Genomic DNA, 25882 nt, shown 5'->3' with positions numbered 1-25882 from the left:
CAGCTAATTTATTTTTGAATAAATTGAAAGTGAAATTGATAGTTTTACTCCATAGTGTAAGATAGGCTTTGACGAGTTCATAAAATCTCGGGTAGCGTCGGTAAATAAAAATATGGCTTGTTTTTTATTGATCGCGCGCTGCAGGTATGGGACGTTAATAAGCATTCTAAATGCAGTCGATGCATCTATTAAGTCGAGCAAAAAAAGCAGCCTCGCTTCCGTAAGGGTATCATGTAAAACATCTGTGTTGTTAATGGAAATAAGAAATTATGTAATTAAATGCTTGAGTTTTAAATCTATGTGTTAATAAAGTTTAAGTAAGCTTTGATATTATAAAACCACTTTTATTGTATGATTACATTAAATATTACTTAAAGAAATGTTTTGTTAATGAGGCATGTGTAGGAGGGGTGCTGTTGGCAAGAATGAATAAAATGACAGCGAGATAGCGGAGCACCCTCTATGCAGTAACCAAATTAAATCTAAAACTATACATTATGCTATGAATATTGAAGTATGTATAAAACGCTTTAATATGAAAAAATTATTAAGAACTTATTCATTTCAATAAATAAAAAAAAGTGTAAGACTGGCTTTGACGATTTAAACAAATCTTGGGGAATGTTTTTTTTTTACGAACGCGCGCTGATATCGGACGTTAATGTGCATTTTTATACGCGGTCGGTGCATCTATTAACTCAAGCAAAAAAAGCAGCCTCGCTACTGTATCTTGTAGTACATAATCTGTAATTAAATGCTTTAATATTAAATTGGTGTGTTTATAAAGTTTAATTAAGCTTTAAATTTTTATAAAACCACTTTTATTGTATGGTTACTTTAAGAAATGTTTTATTAATGAGGCATTTGTAGTATGGGTGCTGTTAGTAGGAGCGAATAAAATGGCAGCAAGATAGCGGAGCACCCTCTATGCAGTAACCAAATTAAATCTAAAACTACCATATTGAAGTATGTATAAAATGCTTGCAGTGCGAGCTCTGTGTAGTTCTTGTTTGAATTAAAATAACTAGTATATTGTTTAACTCTGATGGAGTAAATTGGGGGGGGGGAGTAACTTGATAAGAGAACACAGTTTTTGAACTGTTATTAGAGTAAATTAAATTTTACTTTAAAATTATTAAGGAAGACTATGCCATGAATATTGAAGTATGTATTAAACGCTTGCAGTGCAAGCTCTGTGTAGTTCTTATTAGGAATTAAAATAACTAGTATTATTTTCAACTCTGATGGAGTAAATTGAGGGGGGGGGGCAACTTGATTAGCGAATGCAGTTTTTGAACTGTTATTGGGGGAAATTAAATTTTACTTTTAAATTATTAAGGAAGACAAGTAACTTATGTAAATTTAGTTTGTACTTAAAATAAAGCACTAATAGAATTTAGATATAAAATGGTGGCAATGCGCAGTTTGTAGTGGTTTGGCCAATGCGCAACCTTCTTTTGACCTGTAGTTGATTGCGCTTGACGCAAATGATGTCATGTGCATAAGGTCCATTACGGTACTCTGTTAATTATTTTGTATTATTTATGTTGTTACTTTAAATTGTAAAATTACTTGTGAGGTTTGTAGTCTTTGCGTTTACTTGAGAAACTTGTAATTTTGTGATCTTTTTAAATGTTCCTATTTTTTAAGTATTAAAATATGTCTTAAAGGTGTATAGCTTTACTCGTTAAACACATCTGGTAATATTTGTGTTGTTTATTTTTGTTTTGTAAATAAACCTTTATTTAACGTACACCAACTGACATGTCTTTATTCTATCTTTCTTCTTGTGACTCTTGCTAAGGTCAAAGGTCATAGGGTTCATCTCAATTTTTTTTTTATTCGGCCATTCCATTCTAAGGTTTAAATATTAGTTCCGAGCAAATTTTTTCAAGAGCCGCCGTAGCGCAGCGGGCTAGCTCACAGCCCCAGGAATCCTGGACCTGTGAGCAGGGTGGGTTCAAATCCCTTCGGGGACCCTTTTACCATTAAAAAAAGACTTTTTTTTTAATTCTGATAAAAATGTGCAGGGTTTGAACCGGGGACCTTCCACTCTGTAAGCACTCTCTCTCACCGCTGTGCTACTGAGCTGTTATAAAATTCTAACGGTTTTTGGAGTGATGAAGTTAAAAATGGCTGACTTAGAAAATATTTCAGAATTTATTTTCCCTGGCTCAACCCTTGGATTTCTAGCTGATCTGAGAGTTGACCAAGGGCCTACCAAGGGCCTTGGAGCTTGGCTGGAGGAGTAAAATTTCTAAGTGCTGAGGGGCCAAGGAGGTTGCTCAGTGGGCTAGGGTAAGGGTTGCCTCTGCTCTGAGACTCCCGGGTAAGGGGCTGGAAGTTTGCTGGTTAGCCAGTGGGCTCGGTTGGTTGGGATGAGGTCTTGGGTGAATGTAGGAAGGATGATGGGCTTGACTGTTTGGGATGAGGACTTGGGGTGATGGTGTAGGAGTAATTGGCTTGACTGTTTGGGATGAGGACTTGGGGTGATGGTAGGAGTGATGGGCTTGACTGTTTGGGATGAGGACTTGGGGTGATGGTGTAGGAGTAATGGGCTTGACTGTTTAGGATGAGGACTTGGGGTGATGGTGTAGGAGTAATTGGCTTGACTGTTTGGGATGAGGACTTGGGGTGATGGTAGGAGTGATGGGCTTGACTGTTTGGGACGAGGACTTGGGTGATGGTAGGAGTGATGGGCTTGAACGTTTGGGATGAGGACTTGGGGTGATGGTGTAGGAGTAATGGGCTTGACTGTTTAGGATGAGGACTTGGGGTGATGGTGTAGGAGTAATTGGCTTGACTGTTTGGGATGAGGACTTGGGGTGATGGTAGGAGTGATGGGCTTGACTGTTTGGGATGAGGACTTGGGTGATGGTGTAGGAGTAATTGGCTGGACTGTTTGGGATGAGGACTTGGGTGATGGTGTAGGAGTAATTGGCTGAAGTGGTTGGGATGAGGACTTGGGGTGATGGTAGGAGTGTTGGGCTGAGACGGGCATGATAAAGCTTGGGAGGACTAGGGGTACGTTGGGATGAGATGGGGTTTTTCGTATTAAAGGTGTGGTATGGTACTTTTTAGTCAAAGTATTAAATGGGGGTCGACACTTTTCTATTAAAGTGGTTATTCTTAGATGTAATTTTAACGGTAGGGGTTTTTCGTATTAAAGGTGTGGTGTGGTACTTTTTGTTTAAAGTTTATAAAGGGGTGGAACTTTTGTTATTAAAGTGGTTATTCTTAGATGTAATTTAACGGTAGGGGTTTTTCGTATTAAAGGTGTTGTATGGTACTTTTTATTTAAAGTTTTTAAAGAGGGGGCACAACTTTTGTTATTAAAGTGGTTATTCTTAGATGTAATTTGAACTGTAGGGGTTTTTCGTATTAAAGCTATGGTACTTTTTATTTAAAGTATTTAATGGGGGTGGAACTTTTGTTGTTAAAGTGGTTATTCTTTGATGTAATTTAACGGTAGGGGTTTTTCGTATTAAAGGTGTGGTATGGTACTTTTCAATCAAAGTATTTAATGGGGTGGAACCTTTTCTATTAAAGTGGTTGTTCTTAGATGTATTTTAACGGTAGGGGTTTTTCGTATTAAAGGTGTAGTATGATACTTTTTTTTAAAGTTTTTAAAGGGGGTGGTACTTTTGTTATTAAAGTGGTTATTCTTAGATGTAATTTAACAGTAGGGGTTTTTGTATTAAAGGTGTGGTATGGTACTTTTTAGTCAAAGTATTTAACGGGGTGGAACTTTTTCTATTAAAGTGGTTATTTAACGGTAGGGGTTTTTCGTATTAAAGATGTGGTACTTTTTTCAAAGTATTTATTGGTGATGGTAGGAGTAATGGGATAGGCAAGTAACCCTTTGTTTCGGAGGGTTTTCAGTCAATTATAAACAAATCTACATTTATGGTTTACTTATTTGTATTGAAAGTATGACTCGATGGTTAAGGATAGGGACAGGGTTCTATGTCTTATTTTTAATACTTTTAACCCCCAACACATTATATGTAAAACAATAGCACATTAAAGTAAGGGAATGAGAGAGATTTCTTTTTTCATTTATAGAATCATTTTATTTGCCAACTCAAACTTCAAATAGTATATTACAATGTAAACAAGTAATCTTAACATTATCAGCGTAAGACAATAGTTTTAATTTAGGTTTTTCAAAAACTTTGAATCTTTTGCGGAGTGATGTTTTATGCACTCTCATGACACTTCTTGTAGCTAAGCACAACAAAGTAATCTTCACATTATCAGCATAAGACAATAGTTTTAATTTGTTTTCAATAACTTTGAAATTTGCAGAGTGATGTTTTAAGCACTATTTTGACACTTCTTGTGAAAGACTAAAAGTTGCTATTTTATTTGTCAATACATATTTCAAATTTCTACCCTGGGCCTAATTTCATAGAGCTGCTTTTAGCTGAAAATATTGCTTAGCAGTTTTCAGATCAGCATAAATGAGCAGGATACCATACCAGTCACCTGTTGTTTACATAGCATGGTAGTTAGGCTGGTAACCATATTTTGGTAAGCATATTTATGTTTGTGCTTAGCTACTTTTGGGCTTTAAGCACCTCTATGAAATTGTGCATGTTTTAAAATACCAGAAATCATAGATAAATCTTTTTCAACAGATTGCATGCTAGTAACACTTTTTACTATGAGGAATGTTTTCTTGCCCAATTGATTATGGTGCAACAGTTCTGTCATCGTATAAGGTATTCCTGTCAAGAAACTTCAGTGTCTGGTATTGGGTTTTTGGTTTTGAATCATGTTTTTTTTCACTTGGTCAATTTATTAATTTATCAAGAAAATAGCAAAATACTTATTGGCTCAGAGATTAGGGTTTCGTCAGCCAGTCACAAATAAGACAAAACTTGTGAAGGACATTTTTAGCTTTTCATTAATATGAAATAATAATTTGCTTTTAAGATCTTTGTCCACTATGCAAATAATACCTCTTAAAGGCACTGTACACCTTGCGTAAGATTTGAGTGAGATATTACCTCTTTCTCAAAAACTATGTTACTTCAGAGGGAGCCATTTCTCAAAGGGTTGTATACTATCAACAGCACTCCCATGCTCGTAACCAAGTAAGTTTTTATTCTAACAATTATGTTGAGTAATTACCACGAGTGTCCAGTGTCTTTAAGTCAACAACATTAAGAGCAAAGACTATGGCTACTTATAATTATTGACCTATGAGTTTACTTAACAATTTTGTAAAGCTTTAAGTTGTGGAGTAAAATAAGTGTACCTTGCAAGAAATCTAATTTTTAGATAAGGTTTTTTCCTCCTGGTAACAAAAGTCTATACAAAACCCACTATTTTTCTGAAATCTTAAAGCCACTCTCTCAAGAAGTATTCCACCCCAAGAAATAGTACATTTTTCTCCAACTTTGTGAGTTCAAAATACACACATTGTGTGCTTGCTTGCAAATGGTACACTTACTTTTTACAAGAACATTTACTTGAATGTTATATTACATCTACCTCCGACATTAGCTAATTAACATGTCTACTTACAAATGAAATCAACAAGCTGGTTGCTCATTTAGGATTCCTTCATATATATATAATGCCTCAAAGACCTTGAGGTTTTAATAATACTACTTTTTCTCTCAAACTCTGAAGCTTTCAGTATTGTAATGAGAGCTATTTGCTACTCTCTAAGTTTTAGGATATCAGCTTTTTTTATGCTGTGAAATGGAAACATTGAGGTGTCCCAAGATGTAACGGGACACAAAAAAGGAAGTCAAAAACTTCTATTTATGCTTAACTATGTAACTCATTGCAATCTTGCTTCTGCATCTCTCCTGCGCCAGGAGTGTCTTTCAGACAGACATGGCACATTATAAATTGCCACTATTATAATATTTGCTATTATTACTATTTATTATTATTAGTATATGAACTAGCCCTAACTAGGGGCGTTTAATTTCCCTTGTCATTAAAATATGGTGATTCAGTAATGATGACTCCATTTATTCATCATTTTAATTTTCAGATCAATTTTGCCAAAGTGTACCTTAAACAAATTGCAACTGATTTGCCTGAACTAAATTTGTGTAAATTTGTTTTAGGTCAGGCATGGTCTTCAGCACATTCCAGATCTTTTACTTATCATCATACAATGCAAAATAATTTCATTCCTAGTTTATGGTTTAACTTGAGAAGAAATATGGTTTGTACGAAAAAACTGTTTACATATTTAAAATTGTATTTTTGTACAGTTAAAGGGGTTTTGTTAATCAAAAACATGTTTCCTATCTTTTAAATCTGTTCTCAATCTGTAGGGACAGACCTCTCATTTCGGGTTAGGCTGGTGCCAGCATTTCATCCCCAAAAATGTTGTGGTATGTGACGAGATATTCTGTTGGTATGAGTGCTGCAAAAACAGACCACCCTTTGATGTTAGTGTAAAACAACCACAGGTATTTTACCTTCCTCTTGCGTAACCCTCACACATCTTAACTGGTGATGTGTAGACAGTGGGCTGACTATACGCAGTTGCAGGTCTCAGAAATGTGTAACAGGTAGACACCATCTACAAATTAAGACAAACAAATGTTTGTTATAATTAGAATGTGATACTAAACAATCAATTTTAGTTTTTCATGTACTCAACAAAAACGATAAAGATGATCGAGATCGAACAATGAGATAGAAGCATTTGAAGCAACAGCCATTATGTTGAGGTATGTGTAAATTTGTTTGTTTAAATGTAACAGAATTTTTCTCATAAAGAAATTTGAAATTATTTGCTTCCCAAATCCCCCGCCCCCAAAAAACATGTATATTTAGAACATCATTCACAGTTTTGAATAGATTTTTGGCTTGAATAATACAGTGGAATTCCCAACCAACTCTTTACACCATACTTTATAAGTCTAGTTACTCTACTGCCAATAGACCGATCCATTAAGCTTCACCCCATTGACCAATCACAACCCAATGCACAACCAAAAGTCGGACAATATAAAGTCTGACATGCGTGCGTGTATGCTTGGCGCGCACGGCAGAGTTGTGCAGAATGGTATTGGAGAGGCATTGGAGAGGCTCTTGGGTTCTTTCTCACATGTTCACCGTGGGCGCAGCCTAATGGATCAGTCTATTACATGAACTACCAAGACAAAGTAGTGAACAAATAAATGAAAACAAAACTGGGATGGATTCATGATTGATCCATCAGCTTTCATAATGTGCAAAATAATTTCCGCAACCTTTTATAAAGGAAAGGGAGAGCAGTTCATTTACCTGATTCAATGTAAATGGTTAGGAAGCTCATCCACTGCAGGTCTCTGACATCTACTTGGTTGATGAGTAAATCTCTGTGGAGATGACTACCCTCGCTGTATCATGCAAACAAAAAACACAATAAAGCTTTATTTAGCTTTGAAATAACAGCAAGTTACGTATGAAGTACCACAAGGGTAGTTTGAACATTTACCATTAAAGATCAACTTCAAATTTTGTTTAGGTCAACTTGAACAGTATGTTCTTTTTTATAGAAAGGTGAAAGAGTGTGTAATGATTAAATACAATTGAGTAAAACTCAATTAAAATGGTTCAAACAAAATTATTTTGAACTGTCCAAAATCTCAAATTAATGTTGGTTCATATAATTTAATTTAACTATTGACGATGAAAGCCCTGATTCTTTAGCAAGTATAATTATAAAACCTTTTTGTCCCTGGTTTTTGTTTAGCCAAGATTGTAAAAAGTCTGAATAAGCAACAGTTTGCGCTATTATTTGTTGAACCCACATGTTGAAACTAGTTCTTACCTGTTGATGGAGAAGACTTTACTGTGCTTTGACACTAGGTAGCATTGACATCATGCATCTACTTTTGGGGAGGTAGACTTCATCTGACAATGGCCTCTGTCTGTAGCTAACAAAAATAAACAATAACAAAATATGTAAAAGAGGCGTGTTGTTGTTGTTCATCTGCAGCAACAATTTGATAACGCTTTGACCATTCAAGTCATCTCAAGACACAATTCAAACTAATGAAACAGATGGCCCATGTTTCTGTGTCTTTTTTCTCACATACTGGGGTTTATCTTGTTGGTTGGAGAATCAGACAGTGATGACAATTCCACTCTATTTGGGATGAATCTCGGCGAATTAAAACATTGGCACAGATTTTAAAGTAGCGGCTGGAAATGGCTTGTACCAAACAGCTGCAAAAGTTGACCACGTTCCATTAAACCAAAAGGTCAAAAAGATAACATCTAATTTGGCTTCATATTTTGTATTTTTTTTATAGCAAACAACGCTAAGCAAAACAATCTCCACACCACCATTTTGTGTTTACTTTGTATCACTTTTTATACCATTTGTATGCAAGGGAAATTTGATATTTGATTCTCCCCAAAACAGTGTCACTTGCCCCCTCCCCACCCCTCCAAAAAAGGTCATTAAATTTGGTGGCCAGTAGGAGGTGCAAGGAATTAAGGAAACTATGATAGATTTATGAACTAACAGCTGTTCTAATGTTCACGACTCAGGAGTTTTACTTACCTTTTATCAAGGAGAGAGCAGTTTATTTATCAGACTCGTACATTGTTAGGAAGCTCATCAACTGCAGGTCTCAGACATCTTCTTGGTTGATGAGTAGATCTTGGTGGAGATGACAACCCTCGCTGTATCATACAAACAACAAACAATAATGATTCCCCTTTAATACAAACATTTTGATTCCTCACCATGCAACACATCAATTCTCAGATTCCCTTTAGCTTTTAAAACACAATAGTTAAACAAATGTCGTGAGGGATTGGGTATGGTGTTTTTTTAAATCAATTTTCAACAAAAACTACATAGAGGAAAATTTTACACTTCTCTTGTTGCATCTCAAATTATGTGGTTGTTCATAGTGTTCAATTTAACTGTTGGTGAAGATATCCTTGATTCTTTAGCATGTATTAAAACCCCTTTTTTTTCAGTGGCCTATGTTGGGCCAGGATTGTAAATAGTTCACAAATAAGCAACACTATAGACCATGTGAACTTTGTTTACAATAAGTGTGACCTTGTACATTCTTATGCTAGTCTGGCAGGCAAGATACTGCACTGGTCATATGAGAAAGCTGAAATTTTGTGTCATTATTTCCACATAAATCCAAGAGTTTTGAAAGTTAAAGCTGGACAAGTTTTGAGATGTGCCCCCTTTCATCATATCAAAAGTTGATAAAAATTGGACAGTGCAATTTCCATAAAATATAAGATTTTATGTTTTCTTCCATTAGGCTGTGTACAAAGCATGCCTGCAGGAAGTCCAGGCTTGGTGGCTCTTTTGTAAACCTGTGATGTCACAGGTCACATTGTCTATTGAACCTCCATGTTGAAACTGGTTCTTACCTTTTGTTTGGGAAGACATTGTTGTACTTTGACACGCAGGGCAGCATGGACATCATGTATCTACTTTTCAAGAGGTAGACTTCATCCGCCAACGGCATCTGTCTGTAGCTAACAAACATAAACAATATTTTGTATAAGAGGTGTGTTGTTGTATTTCTTCATCTGCAGCAACAATTTGATACTGCTTTGCTCATATGAGGGCTCCATTCAAGTCATCTCAACATCTTTCAATTTCACCAATTCAAGCATAATAAAAAGATGCCCCATGTTTCTGAGGTGTTTTTTTCCGGTCGTATGTCCACTGGGGGTTATTTTGTTGGTTGATGAATCGAGTAGGTGACAATTCCACTTGTTTTCGTGTTAATCTCTGTGTACTTTAACATTGGCACAGGTTTTAAAGCATTTGAATTTTTTAGAGACTATAGCGGCTGGAGTCAGCTTGTAACACAATGCCAAAAGCAGCCGCAAAAAGTTGATCAACATCCACACAACAAAAAGGTTGAAGTAATAAATTATAAACATTTTGGTTTCATACTTGGTTTATTTTATAGCAAACTTTGCTAAGGAAACAATCTTCCCACTACCATTTGTGTTGACTTTTTACTACTCCTGCTGTTAACTCCTGCAGTGTCACTGCGTCACCTAAAATAGTTCATTCAAATTTACAGTCTGGTGGTCAGTAGGAGGTACAATAAAGGAAAAGTGGCAAGTTTACCAAGAAATGAAGGAAACTATAATAAATTTATGAACTAACAGCTGTTCTAATGTTCACGACTCAGAAGTTTCCCTTACCTTTTTTATCAAGGAGAGAGCAGTTCATTTATCGTTGCGCATTGTTAGGAAGCTCATCAACTGCAGGTGTCAGACATCTTCTTGGGTGATGAGTAGATCTCTGTGGAGATGACAACCTTCACTGTATTATGCAAACAAAAAAACAATAATGATACCCTTTAACCAAAACATTTTGATACCTCACCATGCAATGCCCCAAATCCCAGGTTCCCTTTTAGCTTTTAGTTAAACAAATGACGGAAGGGGTTTATTTTTGTTTTTTTTATCAAATTTCAACAAAAATTACAGAAAGGAGAACTTCACACTTCTCTTGATGAATCTCAAAATGATGGTTGTTTATATTGTTCAATTTAACTGTTGATAAATACATCGCTGTTTTTTTTGCATATATGTTTACAAAACCTTTTTTCAGTGGCCTTTGTTGGCCCAGGACTGTGAATAGACCAAATAAGCAACACTATTGAGCCTCCATGTTGAAACTGGTTCTTACCTTTTGTTTGGGAAGACATCGTTGTACTTTGACACTGGGCAGCATGCCCATCATGCATCTACTTTTGGAGGGGTAGACTTCATCTGACATTGGCATCTCTCTGTCCCTAACAAAAATAAACAATATTTTGTAAAAGAGCTGTGTTGTTATGGTTCATATGCAGCAACAATTTAATAATGCTTCGACCTTAGAGCCCCATTCAAGTCATCTCAACATCTTTCAACAATTAAAGCATAATAAAAAAGATGGCCCATGTTTCTGTGGTTTGTGTTTCTCTCTCGCTTGTCCACTGGGGTATTTTGTTGATTGAGGAATCGAGTGCTATTGACATTGCCGCCAGTGTTCAACTTTAATAATATCGATATTATTAACTTTACTAAGTCGCTTCTAAATTTTGCACAGTGCGCGTGCAACATGACTTTTTCGCAATAATGCACAATTGCGAAGAGCATGACGGTTGTTTATACACAGCGCATCGATAGCGACAGAGCAAGCATGCTTGCGCGCTCTCATTACTTACAACGTAGTGCGGGTCACAAAGTGACATGAACTTAAATTTTTATTACAGCGGGTGAATTCTTTTAAGATATGAACATCAAAATACCACAAGATTATTGTTTAATCATGCCTTCAACAGAATATAAAGTATAAATAATTTTTAAAAGTACAACTTCTTCGCCAACTACCTGTAAAGTTTGACCCCGTGTGATTGTGTACAAAACAAATGGACAATCGTCTGGGAACTACGAAAAGTGTGTTCCCAGACGCATGTATACAAAGCAACAGATCGGGTATTTTTTCTTTGCAGGACCAACGTTTGCAGATACTTCTCCACGTTTTTCCTGGGGAAAAAGGAAAAGTTTCCGTATGGCGCCACCAGTTTTTCATTTGATATAAAATAATATAGTATCTAATTTACCTCAATGAGATATCCCTTTTTGTAAAAATGAGTGAAAAAGTGGTGGCGCCATACGGAAAGTTATCCCCAAAGGATACTTTGAAAGTATGGGTCGGAAATTGAAACAGCATGGCTGCAGTGTAACGTGTGTAACGTAGGCTATACGGCGCGGTTAAAATCGCCATTTTAAAAAGTGAATCCGCGCTGACCTAAAAAAACCTCATAATTTGTTGAAATCTTACAACCTATGCAAAGATCAATTGAATTTGTCAAACAAGAAATACATGAAGAGATGTTAGATTCATTTAAATGAAGGAAATGTGTTGGTTAATGAAGAAATAATTGGCATTTACCTCGGCATCAGATTGATCACTTCGCATCGATCGATGCTCGCCTCGCTGTAAATAGTCTGGCGCGCGAAGAACAGACCCAATGATACCGATGTCCGAATAATAGAAGTAACCGAAACACAAGCCGGTTACTAAAGTCGATATTTTAAAGAACACTAGTTTTTGAAAACATAACGCTAATCGATAGGCAAAAGTAGTAGAAAGATAACAAAACATGGAATCGATTCTTGGCAAAAGTCGACCCTTTTTTGTTTTGGCAAGGAATATGGAGATCATCAATGGACAGCCCAATGTGCTTTGCTTTCAATCAGCAATGAGCAGGCCTCGGTATTGCGCCCTCTTGGGATCAACACGGTTGGTGAAAAGAAAAAAAAGAGGAGCCGAGGAGCCAATTTCACACGTCACAAAATTCAGCCATTTCTCTCTGTAGCAAAAATTGAGTAGAGCACCAGTCAAATTATTGTAAGCTTTTGGCTGGTAGGCTTACCCTATTTCTGCTAAGCAATACTTTTCTGTGCTTATAGAAAGTTTTTGCGCTTACAGGCTTTGTGGTGCGGGCTGGCTAGCCTTGTTTCAGGCCGTCACAATGCAAGTCCTTTACCGAGTCCAGTCGACACTAGTCTTGGCCCAAGACTATAGTGCTCGATATTGGATAGTGTACACGCACAATGGACCCTTCTCATGAAATATGCTAACTACATTCATGCATGCGTACAGACCCTGTTGTGCACTAAGCAGACGCGCAATCGCGTGTGCGTCACGCACCCATTAGCCGTGTACAAAACAGCGCGATGTTCCCTCATTTTGTCAACCAAAACGTTAGTGCGCACGCGCTATGTGCAAATTACATATTTCGTGGGAAGGGTCTATCTTAAATCGCTACAGCGTGTCCTCTACGGTATGATTTAATTTACTGGCGCGCTTGAAATCTACACTATACTGACAAGCTATGAAATCTAGACTATACGGGCACTGCAAGCTATAGTAGCTTGCCAGTATAGTCTAGATCTCAAGCTCGCCAGTAAGTTAAATCATACCGCAGAGGGCACGCTGTAGTGATTTACAACTGCGCGTAGTACACTATCCAATATCGAGCATTTAGGCCAAGAATAAACAATAGTGTTTTTTCTTTTGTTATTTACTTGCAACGTTGATGAACAATTTAGCCCAAATTTACATTGTTGGGATACACCTAGTAAGGTATACTGATCTTTAAAGATTTCCCAAAGTATCTTGACTTAAAAGGTGGTGTGAATGAGCATGTTCTTGCGATATTTTGTTTATTGCAACAATGTTTTGATATTTTGGGATAGGAAAGGGTGGGGCATTGGTGTGGCTTATACCCTGGGACCATGTTACCCCTTTTCTTTGCGCTTAGACTTATTATTTTTTATAATATCTGTGAAGAGTAAAACCATAATTATTATTTGTTCCGTAAGTGCATTTTGCTTCTTGTTTCCAGATGCGTACAACGTTTATAATGATGGAAAGGTTACTTGCTAATTAATATACACATAATGAATGTTTATGAGTGCAATGGTGCGAATATGTTCATGAGTTGAAAGATGGAATGTTCTATTCAATTATTTGTTTTATATAACATCCAAGTAGATCTTTGTCATTTTGATTGAAAGATACAACTTTCAAAACAAACAATTTCAACTGTAGAAGCCGAATGCTAGTAATTTTACTATGCCTTCTTGCAGTAACACCTGCTGCGTTACCAAAGACACGCGCACGCAGTGATGTTTTTACTCAGCTTTTTCGTTCCATCCGAAAAGTACCATTGCACGCTGCCAGCGTGCAATGGTACTTTTCGGATGGAACGAAAAAGCACGGTGAGTGACTCAGCGTGTAATGGTACTTTTATTTGCTATCACGTGATGGACAATCCTCCAATCAAATGGCAAGGATATGCTTGGGTGTTATATTAAATAACAAGGCTTAGTAGTGAAATTGTTTTGTTATTCTTCTTGATAATCTTTGTGGATGTTTTTTACTTCAAAGTTTTTTGGGTTTTTTTTTCATTTTTAAAATTGGCAAGGAGATGTTTAATTTTCTCCTCAACCCATGCAGTCATGGAACCAACATATGAGTTATTATCAGTCCCAGACAAAATAGTGTTTGGTTCTACGATTGTTCAGATTTTACGATGAAAACAATCTTGTTAATCACAGAAAAGTCTAGGTCACTGTTGTGACTGGTACCCCACTCAATTTTTGCTAAGCAAAGAAAACTGTCAAGCAGTTTTTTTGTCTGCTTACCAACTTTATGAAATCAACCCCATATTTCGATCGTGATGTCAAACACGTGTAAAATAAAAACAACAACATTGGTTGATCATCTCCCTGACTTCTCAAATGCTAATACAACTTAACAAAGGCTGCACAGAAAGTGTACAGACTACTTGGTCGGGACAGAGAAGCGTGGGACACCCACGTGGGGAAGGGGATCATTCCATAATATTAATGGGGATCAATTGCAGGGAAAAGTCGGGTTCAACGGGGGTGAAAAGAAACTGACGAAATAACCCGAAAATAAATTGGGAATTTTCAGATACCAAATAAAGATTGATCTGTTAAAAAGTAACTATATCATAGTTTCACCATGTAAACACTGGTTTATAATATTAAACGAGTTTACCCCATGCAAGAAGACGTACCCAATCAACCTTTTTCAAATAAATAGATTCAACCCTTGCAAGGCCCGCCCATTTAGTACCAAATATGGTCACAAAAGTTGGCCAAGAAAATTCTAGAAGGTCCGGCTTTGTTATGCAAATGTAAAAGCTGGTTGCTGATTGGCTGGGGGCTGGACGGAGGACGCCGGCCGGGTCGTAGGTGAAAATCTGCATGATTTGCACAGTTCAAAGAACAAATGGACGACTTTGAAAAGTTTCCATGTCTTTTATCTCCAAGAAATTCAGCTTTTCACCGGATTTTCAAGTTCAAACTACTCCAGAAGGGCAAAGGTGAGTTCAGATTTTTTTTGTCTTTAGAATAAAAGTGTTGCAAAGAATTTTCATTCACAGAATTTGAAGAAATGTTGGATTTTACAACACAACCCGCAGGCCGAAAAGTAAAAAAACAAAAAAACAAAAACACATGCGTTGACTCATCGGTGCGCAGACGACATTGTTGAAATGTGCAGGTTAGAATTACCGAATATGTTGCCCGAAACTTCTCCAAATTGAAACGTATTATACACAACTAACACTCTTTTAAAAGCATGCTCAAGTGCTACGGGCCCTTAGAAAAGAAGGACTGTGTTCCGGTTGTGTGAGTTTGCTGTATAGTCTTTGTTTTTAACATTTTTGGAGGCTGAGTTTTGAAAACTTATTTTGCACAACCTGATGACAACCCGTCTAAAGCCTTTAAGGGCATGCCAAGTGAAGCGAGTTTGTTCAATTTTCATAAAGCCAGTTAGCAGAAAATATTTCTTCGAAATTTTCTTTGCTTAACAAAAAGTGGGTGTAGCACTAGCAACAATATCAACTCTATGGAAAAGTAACTGGTATTCCTGTTCCTGCTAAGCCAGATTTGTCTGTGCTTAGCAAGTTTTTGTACTTACCAGGGCCCAATTTCATGGCTCTGCTTACCGTAAGCACAGAATCGGCGCTTACGGAAGCAGGGAATTCTGTGCTTATGGCAAGCATCTTTCACGGGTTAGCAACGATTTCGTCTTCTGCGCGTGCGTACTCCACGTTACTAGGCATTCTACGCTTACAAGGCAAGCGCAGAAATTTGGCACTTGCACGTAAGCGGGAATCATGACCGTAAGCGCAGAATTTGGCGGTAAGCAGAGCCATGAAATTGGGCAAAGGCTTTATGAAATTGGTCCCTAGTGTCACTGAATAAGAACATTGTGCTGAGAAATTAGCTCTTATAAGTTTTACGAACATGTTTTAAAACACGCTTCCAGAAGAATTTCAATGAAGCTGTGGCCTGTGCCATACGGGCCAATTTTCAAAGCCTAGTGCAGAAAAGTATTGCTAATCAGAAACAAGTTATCAGCCAACATAACAAGTTATTATTGTTTGACTGGTACCCTACTTAATTTTTGCTTAGCAAAGACATTTTCAGGCAGGCTTTTCTGCTTGACAACTTTATTAAATTGGGCCTGGGCTCAATTTCAAGCCTCTCAGTGTAAGCTTTTAACAATTTGGTCAAGGCACAAACAAATCATGCTTGACAGAAACTGGTTACTCTAGCCAAAATTCCATAAAGTTTACGTTACTGCAACTGGTGCCCTAATCATTATTTGCTTTATAGCAATACAAATCTTGGTGTTTTTCGGCAATTCGCTGCTTTTCAAACAGCTTTATGAAATTTTGCCCAGTATAAGTGATTTTGTTTCCCCCTTACTTTAAAAATTATGTATGCCTATATGATGCATATTTTACGTTTAAAGTAATTAATTTCAAATGTTTCCGGAATAAAAAAGTTGGACCTATTTTGTTTTCTTATTCAAGAGTCAAAACAACTAAAATTGGCCTCCCAGATAAGAAAAATAACAACCCCCCCCCCCAAAAAAAAAAAAAAAGAAAAAAAAAAAAGAAACACCCCAGCAAACAAATAAACAGCCAAACATGATAAGATTAAAACCAGCAAAAATAATGGTAAATGCCTCTATTGTTGGTTTTTTTTAGAACCAAGTTAATCATTGTAAAACATTGTTTTAAGGATTAGGTATGTGGCCAAGACTTCATAATTTGTTTTTATACTTCCGTCAACTAATGTTCAACTGATACCTCATACTATCAGAAAACTTGGATATTAATTGAACTTTTACTCAACATGCTTGTTTAGTGGTGATTTTTGCTAGTTCAAGGTGCCAGTCTTTAAATGCCTTGAACACCTCCATATGAACAGTCTTTGACCAATCAGAATGCAAAACCTATCCAAGATAAAAAAGTTAAATCCATATGATGAAACGAATGAAGAGCCCTGTGGTGACGAAAAAAATTCTTGAGTAAGAACTAGGGAAAATTAGAAGACTTTTCAATTCTTGTAAATATGGAAAATAGGTTAAAATGAGGTAGGCCTATAGAATAAAAACGTAAACTTGCTTTATGAAACAAAATTTTCCATGACGCACCCTTGTATGAAAAAAAAAATTCTAAGGTCGTTAGAACTACCCATTTTATACTCATCATTTTGTTAATTAAAAAAAAAGGAAAATAATTCTACAGTTTCTCTATTTAAAAAAAAAACAAAAAACAAAAACATTTATGTTAGAACAAAATTACCTCCATTACACAAAAACAAGTAATATTGTTTTTTAAGGGGTAGACCCCTTATAGGGTCTATGTATTTTTTGTAGGACAAAAACACAATCTCTACAGATTTACATTAAACATGGACTATAACGGTACTCCTACATTAAAATCACTATCAGAACTTGTTTATGTTGTGTTCAGCTATCAATTCATTGTTGTGGTCATGTTTTTCTCCAAATAATTTTGCTACAATTTGACCGAAAAAATTTGACCTCGATTCTTCGATTTTGAAATTTCCCGCCCTGTACTGGTTCCCGACTATTAAACCAACACTGAAATCCAAGCGGATTTGTAAACCAGCGGACGTCATGAACGCGGTCAAAAAATGGTGACGTCACACCCATGAAGCAACGAGAGTAAACAAAGATTACGCCATGTTACTCCGTGTGTTGTGTATGCGTTTTCATCCACACTACAGGCGTGCGTGTGTGCTACGAAGCTTTTTGTTTCTAGTGTATCAGCTATAAATACTGCCGACTATTTGGTTGTTTGTGGATGCACTAGAAGTTTCAAAGTTTGTGTAAGAAGCCTGGATCGATTCCGAAATTTAAACCTCTAAACATCGAGAGAATTCAGGGGGATCTTCTACCACCAGGCCCCAGCCAGTGCTGCTTGTGCATGCTACGAGTACGACGTCGACGGGGTCCCTCTGCCGTGGCCCTGGTCGCAAGTGGCCGTGGAACAGCAAAAGAATGAAGTGGCATTACAGAAAAGAGAGGGAGAAAAGCCTGGTAAGTACTTGTTAATAATTTTAAAAATCTACTACTGAGAAACTATCTCCATTATTAATTCAGGCCCAATACATGCACATGTATTTGTAATAAGAAAAATAGTAAACAATCTCTACCCTTTTCATGCAAGGAACAATCATCTTGTTGTCAAATGACACGATGTGCATGCTCTGAATCTGACCCGACTACCATAAAATAGCTACATAGTGTATTGACTCTGTTGAGTGATGAATCCATGTAGCCACCCAAGTGCTTTTGGCATGTTTATGCCCTGGTTTACACTTTCTGGCATGTTCATGCTCAACCATGTGTGAACACTATATTAATCCATTTAAAAAGTTGATTGTTACAGTTAACAGTTTTTGGCCTCGCCGACATGTATTTATATTGGTCTATACTGGATTGCTGGACATTGTTTTTGCCAAAGCTGCCTAAGAATTGTTCGCTTTTTTTTTTAAGGCACAGCTCAAAAATATGTTCAAACTCCCATCCATATAATTGCCCATCCATGGTCATTCAGATTTTTTTCTCTCCTAATTCAGGAATTACCAATTCCAGAGAAGTTTAGTGTGAAGTTTTCCTATAGCTGTGTTTATTGGCTTGGCACGGTTAATTACATGGAGTGTTACTATATTTGCATTTGTAAAATAAGGCCAGTTTTTTTCAGCACTAGTTTTTTAATTTATTTATTTATTTTTTGTTTTTATATTTTTTTGTACAGAAATAACTCGCAGCTCTACACTACAATGAGAATGCAGGACGAAGACAATGCAGGACGGAGACATGCTAGCCAGAACTAGAAATGGAGACCTAAGATTCTCAATAGCACTTTAGGTAAGTAGTAGGCCTATGCATGCAAATTTTCAGAGGATCAGATGATTTCTTCATTTTTAGTTTTTCAGCTGCCCCTTTGAAAACTGTTCACGGTGGAGGGGGGGGGGGAGGGGATGGGGTGTTGAATCGCAAGAACCCCCCCCCCACCCCGATCTGTACCTGAACAGTTTTGTACTAGGTGTAGATCTGGGGGAGGGGGGTGGTTGGAGGTCATGTTTTCTATCAGACATAAAGAAACCTGCCCCCTTGGTTTTGTTGCATGTGGACTCCTTTTGTTCTGGTTTTGCGTTAACTTCTGTAAGGTTCTTTTCAAAACTACGCCAACTCAAAGAGAGATTGTCAGTCTGTGGTGTTACGTCAAACCTTCCGAGATTGTATTTCTGCCTTGTAAATTTTCTAGAAATCCCACATAACGATTATTTGGTTTTGTTTTTTATTTTTCATTAAACAGATACGCAAAGAATGCATGCACAATGCACTTGTTCATTGTCAGCAGGGTGACAAGACATGAAAACAACTCCATCCGCAGCTGATGTGTAACCCCCGTGTCATTGACATCAACCTTCACCAGCCGGAAAAGGATGCAGCAGCTTTTTTTTTTTTTGGGGGGGGGGTGGGGGTTCAAAGGTAGTGGGTTCAACTTTGTTTGAAGAAAGAATGACCTGTGCCCAGTTTCATGGATCTGTTCACCACCAAATTCTGCGCTTATGATCACCGTTCTCTGCTCACGTCCAAACGCTAAATTTCTGCGCTTACTTTGTAAGCGTAGAATGCCTGGTATAAACCAAGTATGCACCTATGACCCGCAAAAGCCAAAATTCGCTGGTAACCTGTGAAACGCGCTTGATGAAAGCACAGAATTTCCTGCTTCCGCAAGTGTCGATTCTTTGTTTACAGTAAGCAGATCCATGAAATTGGGCCCTAGCTTGTACACATTGATGTGGGTTTTTATTTTATTTTTTATATATATTTTTTTTGGGGGGGGGGTAACCAGGGTAGTACAATCAACTTTGTTTAAAAACAGAATAACATGGTCTGTACACAATGATTTTATTATATTCTTTTAATGTACAACTTAATTTACAATTTACAAAGAGAACCACAACTAACTAGGTACATAACATGGCTTAGGTTTTCTTTTTTAGGGGGAGGGGCGTTGACAGGGTTGTATAGTTAACTTTTTTTGATGACGGAATGTTCAGATGATTTCGCTATCACTAGGCAACCTTTTTTCAATTTTGATAATTAAAACTGAAAAATAAACTATTGTCGTTTGCAATACATACATACAGTTTTAGTGTTGTCGTTATTATGGAGGTGTACATGTAGGCTTCTCTTTTTTTGTTTTGTTTTTATATTTCTGCTAACCAAGTTGAATGTTGTTACCATGTTAATCATAGTGTATTGTTGACAACAGGGGACAAGTTTATTGCACATAAGTGCTAAATTAATCAATTTGAACCACACACCTAATTTTATAAGCCAGAGTAATTTACATTTTGTGTCTTTCAGAGGAGTGGGTGGTTCAAATTAAATTAATCAATTTGAACCACCCACCCCTCTGAAAGAAACAAAATGAAATAATATACATGTACATTTATACGTAAATTATTATGGCTTATAAATTATTTCTCACTCCCTCGGATCATAACTTGGAAAATTGTTACGACTGAAGACAAATAAACCAAAGCAAAGCTGCCTAATCCGTTGGTGGATACGAAAATCCTTCCACTGTACTGTACACTAGGGTTTGGAAATGTCCTTCGTGTTGCTGCCACCAAACATGATGTCAGTGGCAGCAGTTGAACGGCCAAGATAGTCCTAAGCTCACCACTTGCTGATATTCAACATTGCACTGTTTTCTGTAAAACAAAACAAGAATTCATACAAAATTATTAACAAAAGAATTCATACAAAATTATTAACAAAAGAATTCATACAAAATTATTAACAACAGATTTGTGGTTTGCATGGTGAAGTGTTAATATTGCATGTGTGTACCTGAATTGCTTTAAACCTATACCCATGCCAGAAGGCAATCATAATCCAAAGTAACAGTTACATACATGTACATGACTATGAGATATTTGTGTAGATGCACATAATATGTCAACCACCACGCAGTTACTTGGTGGAGAAAAACAACAACATAGGTAATCTACAATATCAGTTTAAATTGATAATGTATGAATTTTGCCAACAGAGTATAAAACGCAAGACAAAAAATACCCCTCCCCTCACATTTCTACTGCCTATGTCAGTGCAGTGCATGTGTTGTTCACGTACATGTATTATAACGTGAATGGAGGTAAACAATAAACCTTGTCCATCATGTTCGTTCATGTTTTAACTTAGTCAAGGATAGCCTTTAACTATTTTTGGGAGCAGAAATAAACTGATCAAACGAAGCATCATTCAGTATAATTCATGAAACGTTTTGTGGCCTTACCAGTCTGTCTTTAGCCGTCGATCATCAGGGTTTGGCTCATTGTCTTCGGCCTGACGATCATCGTCTCCGGGCTGGTTAACTACATGTACTCATAACACGTCTTCGGCTTCTCTCTCGTCCGGTGAGATCCCCTTATCGCTAGAGCCCTCACTTTCCTCTGAAGTGCCTCCCTGAAATGCCTTTTCCTCATCTATACTGTGGTTTTCCCAAGACCCGCTGCCATCGGACATTTTCGCTGTTTTTTGTGTCAAAAAAATGCAGCCTATAGTGTCCGATGTTATCCACACTCAATGTACATGTAAAATGCACGCACACGATCGACCTGACACACTGTGTTCAGAGCTTCGGTACGTGGTGTGACGTCACACACTGTGTATGAATGGTTGGGTCACCGGCTTTTGCCGAAACTGAGTTTTCTGGGTCGGAGTACGCCGCGCGAATTTGTGTTTTTTTTTTGCATAAAGGAAAAGGTTTTATTGAATACTACTAAAATATCAGTCCTTATTTTACATTTCTTGTACAAAAATAGTAATATTGGCTATATCAATAATCCGTTATAGTCCATGTTTAAACTTACACAGTTTAAAGATAATGATGGTAGATATAGCTTCCCGAAAAATATTACTTGCTGAGGTGCTGTGGGGGGGGTGCATTATTGACGAATTTCAAGAAAAACATAGTTTAACGTGTTATGGTTTTTATTGTATGATTTTGCACTAAAAAGCGACCATTATCTCAACATGGCATCTCGTTTTGAACACGATGAAGCTCCAGAACACCTTTAAATTATCACAAAATGATTCTGATTGAGAAGACGAATTAAGTGATGGGTGACTATGGTATGGTAAACGTCGGTTATACTATATATGACCAATGACATTCACATGAATCGCAATGGAGGCATTCAAGTCCGGCCAGACCCTGCTGCCATGGATTTGTTTACAAAACTGCAGATCCATTGCCATGGTTATTAAAATTATGAAAACGTTGCTTATATACAAACTTTTGTTCATATTCTCAAAGATTATCTCCATGGCTAAAAATAATTTCACTGGTTCAGATCTGTATCTTCATATGGAAAACTTTGACTCCATTTCGGACAGAAAATAAGCCCCTGCTCTCTCACACACCGCGTGTGTGCACCCACACACATTCATGAATATGCAGTGCGGTCACAGTAGCAGCAGTTCACACGATCAAACCATTCCACAAAAAGGGGGTAAATACAACTGGAGCGGAGAATGTTCTCGCATACAGCCATGCATGTACAGAGCAAGTAGCCTGATAATTATTTCCGAACTGAAAAAATAATAAATGTAACTGTAATAATTGTCATGCTTGTTGTGATACCGGATAATAATATAATAGTTTACGTGCATGTAACATCACATGACAGTTCTTAAGACATGAAAATTGCATGTCAATCTTATGTAAGTGTTGCTTCTGATTATTAATCTTCATTTATTTTTTCACTCAAATTTATTAAAATGGTACAACAAAGGAACAAAGAAAACCACCTTTCTTCCCTCGATCATCCCATGTAAACCATCCATCTCCAGATCTACATAATGCACACATACACCATCACAAACAGTTACCCCTCTAAAAAAAATGAGGTGATCCAACGCAAAGATGTCAATTCTTACACTTATTACTGGACATTTAGACAGATTTAACTCATGGCAGTGATCAAAAGAGGAACCGGAACATAAATACTTTTATAAAATCTCTTTACTACTTGTAAACAAATCTGAGATTCAAGCAGTATATATTTCGCGATTTCACCGACGAAAAAACAGAGCCACTCGCTTTGTCTTTCACATCGACGGAAGCATGAGTGTATTGGGCTAGTTCCCAGTACAACAAGTGCATTCGTTGCCTGTGTACGGGAAACCAATGGAGCCTGACTATACTAACTACAGCATATTCATTGCGGGGTCACGCCTTCAGATAAAGGAGCTCAACAATTGGATCGAAAAAGGCCCTATATTTCTCTAGACCAATCAAACTTAATCTTATACCACTGGAAAGAGAATTTTCTCTAGTTTATTTAGACATGCGATCCAGTTGTGTAAGATGAATGGAACAGCTTTGCCGTTCAATTTAGTGAGCGAACTCCGTGCAAACTGAGTTGACCTCCATAGGGATTTACGCTTTTGAGCATTTTTAGCAAGTTTTTAATCAAAAAAGGCCCTATGTTCTCGAGTTGCACGAATTAAGAACATAATATCGTGCCAAAAGAGGATGTTATATACTGTCAAATACTGAGCGATCTGGTTTGATACATAACGACACTTTTTGCTAGCAGGGGAGGTTCACGGGGAGGGTTGTTTTGGACATGTGTTTCACGTGTTAAACCACGCGCGCGTGCAGGGCTTCAGTGAGCAAATGTCCAGAAGTTTTCCATATGACCGGGTAGGCCTACAGCACCAAGCACCATAAATGAGTTACATTATGCACCATAAATGAGTTGTATTATTCCTTTTATTTTACATTTAAAACAAAAACATTATCTGTTCACCAAAGGGTTAAATAAACATACTGTGATTAAAATTTAAACATATTTGTATGGTTTTGGATATCCACTGTCATGCTTGAACAAAATTTGTTAAAATAAACCAAATTAACTTACTGTAATTGCTGTTTAATGAGTTGCCTTGCTGTCTGTTCTGTATCACCAGATAATGTTGGCCTAAAGCTCCCAAGTCTATCTTAGGCTTCCATTTTTGCTTATTTGTAGAACAAATCCCAAGGAAATTTCATGGAGCCATGTGCCCAAAACATTGCAGAGTGAAGTTACACCATTCTTGTTTTATTATAGATCAAATGCAGCAAAAGACTTGTATGGTGTGTGTCTAGGCACTTGCAACTCTCCATGCCCACTCACCCGTGCTTCACTGCACAACTCACACAAAAGGCTTCTTCCAGACATACTTGGTTATTCTTACCTTTCTGGGCTAATTCAAACAGCTACTTGCATTATTCAAATGTCTTCACAACTTTATGAATATATTTACCCACTATTTGAATATTATTTGTACACACTGGAGGAAAGTACAAATTGAAATGCAATTTGTCAACTTTGATTTGGCAGATGTAAAAGTGTACAAATCAGTGATTGGCCAAGTTACTTAGAGCATTCACTGCAAAGGCACATAGTTTAATATAACATCAAGATATTTTGAAAATTGAATTTTTACCCCAAAATTGAGGAAAAACAAAAACATTACAATGGTAAACAGAAGTTGGGTGCTACATCATGACACCAAAAATGCCATAATATTGTGCAAAAGTTGAAACCACCCATTACCTTTTATTAAAAATGTAAAGCTGTCTTAGCTTTGAAACTTCGTGGATTCCTAGGTGTTTATCTATTATCAACAAAAATTTAAAATTTACAAAATGAAAATTAAAATGTAAAAAAGAAAATCCTTTTAAAGTACTACTTTGTGAAACGCTGACGATATGTCCACACTAGAAGAATAATCCCTAATACTGAGGAATACCCAAACTGGGAAGCGTTATTGCAATAACGCTTTTCGGGTTCAAATTTGTGGGCTTAAAAGATAATATCTTTCAAAAGCACATACTACTTTTTAACAGTAAGGTGTGTTTGTTTCCTTTGCCTACAGCTCCAGTCTCCAAAACATCTACATGTCAACAAGTCTGAGACCCAATCATCGAACAGTCTGACTATAGGAACTACTTTCTCTGTAAGCAGGTAAATTAAAACCCAGTATCCAAAGTGAGGGATTCAGAAGAACTGGGGCCAGTAGGCTCAAATGACAGTTGCTCATACAGGGTCTCATTTAAATCTTATAAAGTAAAACTAATTTGGCGTGGAGTGACATTATAACAAGAGGTTAAAGAAAAATAGAGGCCACATGCTGGCAAAGATTCCTATTGAAATACTGCTCGATTTGCATCATTTCCAGTTTAGAATGACAACTCATAATTGCAGTCAAACACTATGGGGGGCACATATTGTGCACTCTACCATCATAGCTTTTTATTGCATCTTACCAGCAACAAACTTTCTTTGACTTTACTCAAAAAAAATTCCGGGGTCATATTGTGAACAAAATAGTGATTATTATGGTCAGCTGTTGCCATGGTAACCATTTGTTTGACCTTGGGTCAAACCAAACAGTTGAACAAACATTTTAACAATTATTTTGGTCTTTTACTGCAAACTTTCCACCCATTTTACTTTTTTTTGGTCTTTCCCAAGAAAGTGGCAGTGATGTATCAACCTGATCCATTGTGGGAATATGGTAGCCACCATATGCAGCAGCCATCTTGTGTTTTTTGTTTTCAAATTAATTGTCTCAATTTTTTTAAAGAATTAGTTAACACTCACTAATTCTCAAAGAATTAGTTAACACTCACTAATTCTCAAAGAATTTAAGTGAAAAACCAAAAACAAAGTTTGTTTTCATTTTTTTATAGTTCTCCAAACAGTGGGAAAATAAAAAGGGAGTCACCACAGTGCCCCTTCCCTGTTATTCTGAAAAAACCAGTCCTGATAGGGTTAAGTGAAACTTGTTTGAGGGAAGTATCAATTTGACCAAAATCAAGCCAACAAAAAAAACCCCACTAAATTACAGTTAAAGGCAGTGGACACTATTGGTAATTACTATAAATAGTTATCATAAAACTTTTCTTGATTAGGAGTAACGGGGAGAGGTTGA

At 36.9% G+C, this 25882-nt stretch overlaps 2 long non-coding RNA genes across 4 annotated transcripts; one reads left to right on the top strand and one right to left on the bottom strand.

Moving 5' to 3' along the window:
• Positions 1-5094: 5094 nt before the first annotated feature.
• Positions 5095-24035, bottom strand: LOC117297785. 3 transcript variants are annotated; one of them, XR_004519912.1, is made up of 8 exons: positions 23824-24035; positions 10652-10757; positions 10162-10282; positions 9370-9477; positions 8531-8652; positions 7793-7898; positions 7264-7358; positions 5095-6553 (listed from the first exon to the last, which is right to left on the bottom strand). It is a non-coding gene; the product is annotated as an uncharacterized LOC117297785 (long non-coding RNA). The 3 variants fall into 3 exon arrangements; XR_004519911.1 differs by lacking the exon at positions 23824-24035 and adding an exon at positions 11903-12186; XR_004519913.1 differs by lacking the exons at positions 9370-9477; positions 10162-10282; positions 23824-24035 and adding an exon at positions 11903-12180.
• On the top strand, positions 17628-19235 carry LOC117297799. Its single transcript, XR_004519914.1, has 3 exons — positions 17628-17908; positions 18630-18742; positions 19194-19235. It is a non-coding gene; the product is annotated as an uncharacterized LOC117297799 (long non-coding RNA).
• Positions 24036-25882: the final 1847 nt, after the last annotated feature.

The sequence above is a fragment of the Asterias rubens genome, chromosome 1 (assembly GCF_902459465.1).
Source record: "Asterias rubens chromosome 1, eAstRub1.3, whole genome shotgun sequence".
Classification (NCBI taxonomy): domain Eukaryota; kingdom Metazoa; phylum Echinodermata; class Asteroidea; order Forcipulatida; family Asteriidae; genus Asterias; species Asterias rubens.
The sequence above is the reverse complement of the archived record's forward strand: the minus strand, read 5'-3'. Positions and strand labels throughout refer to the sequence as shown.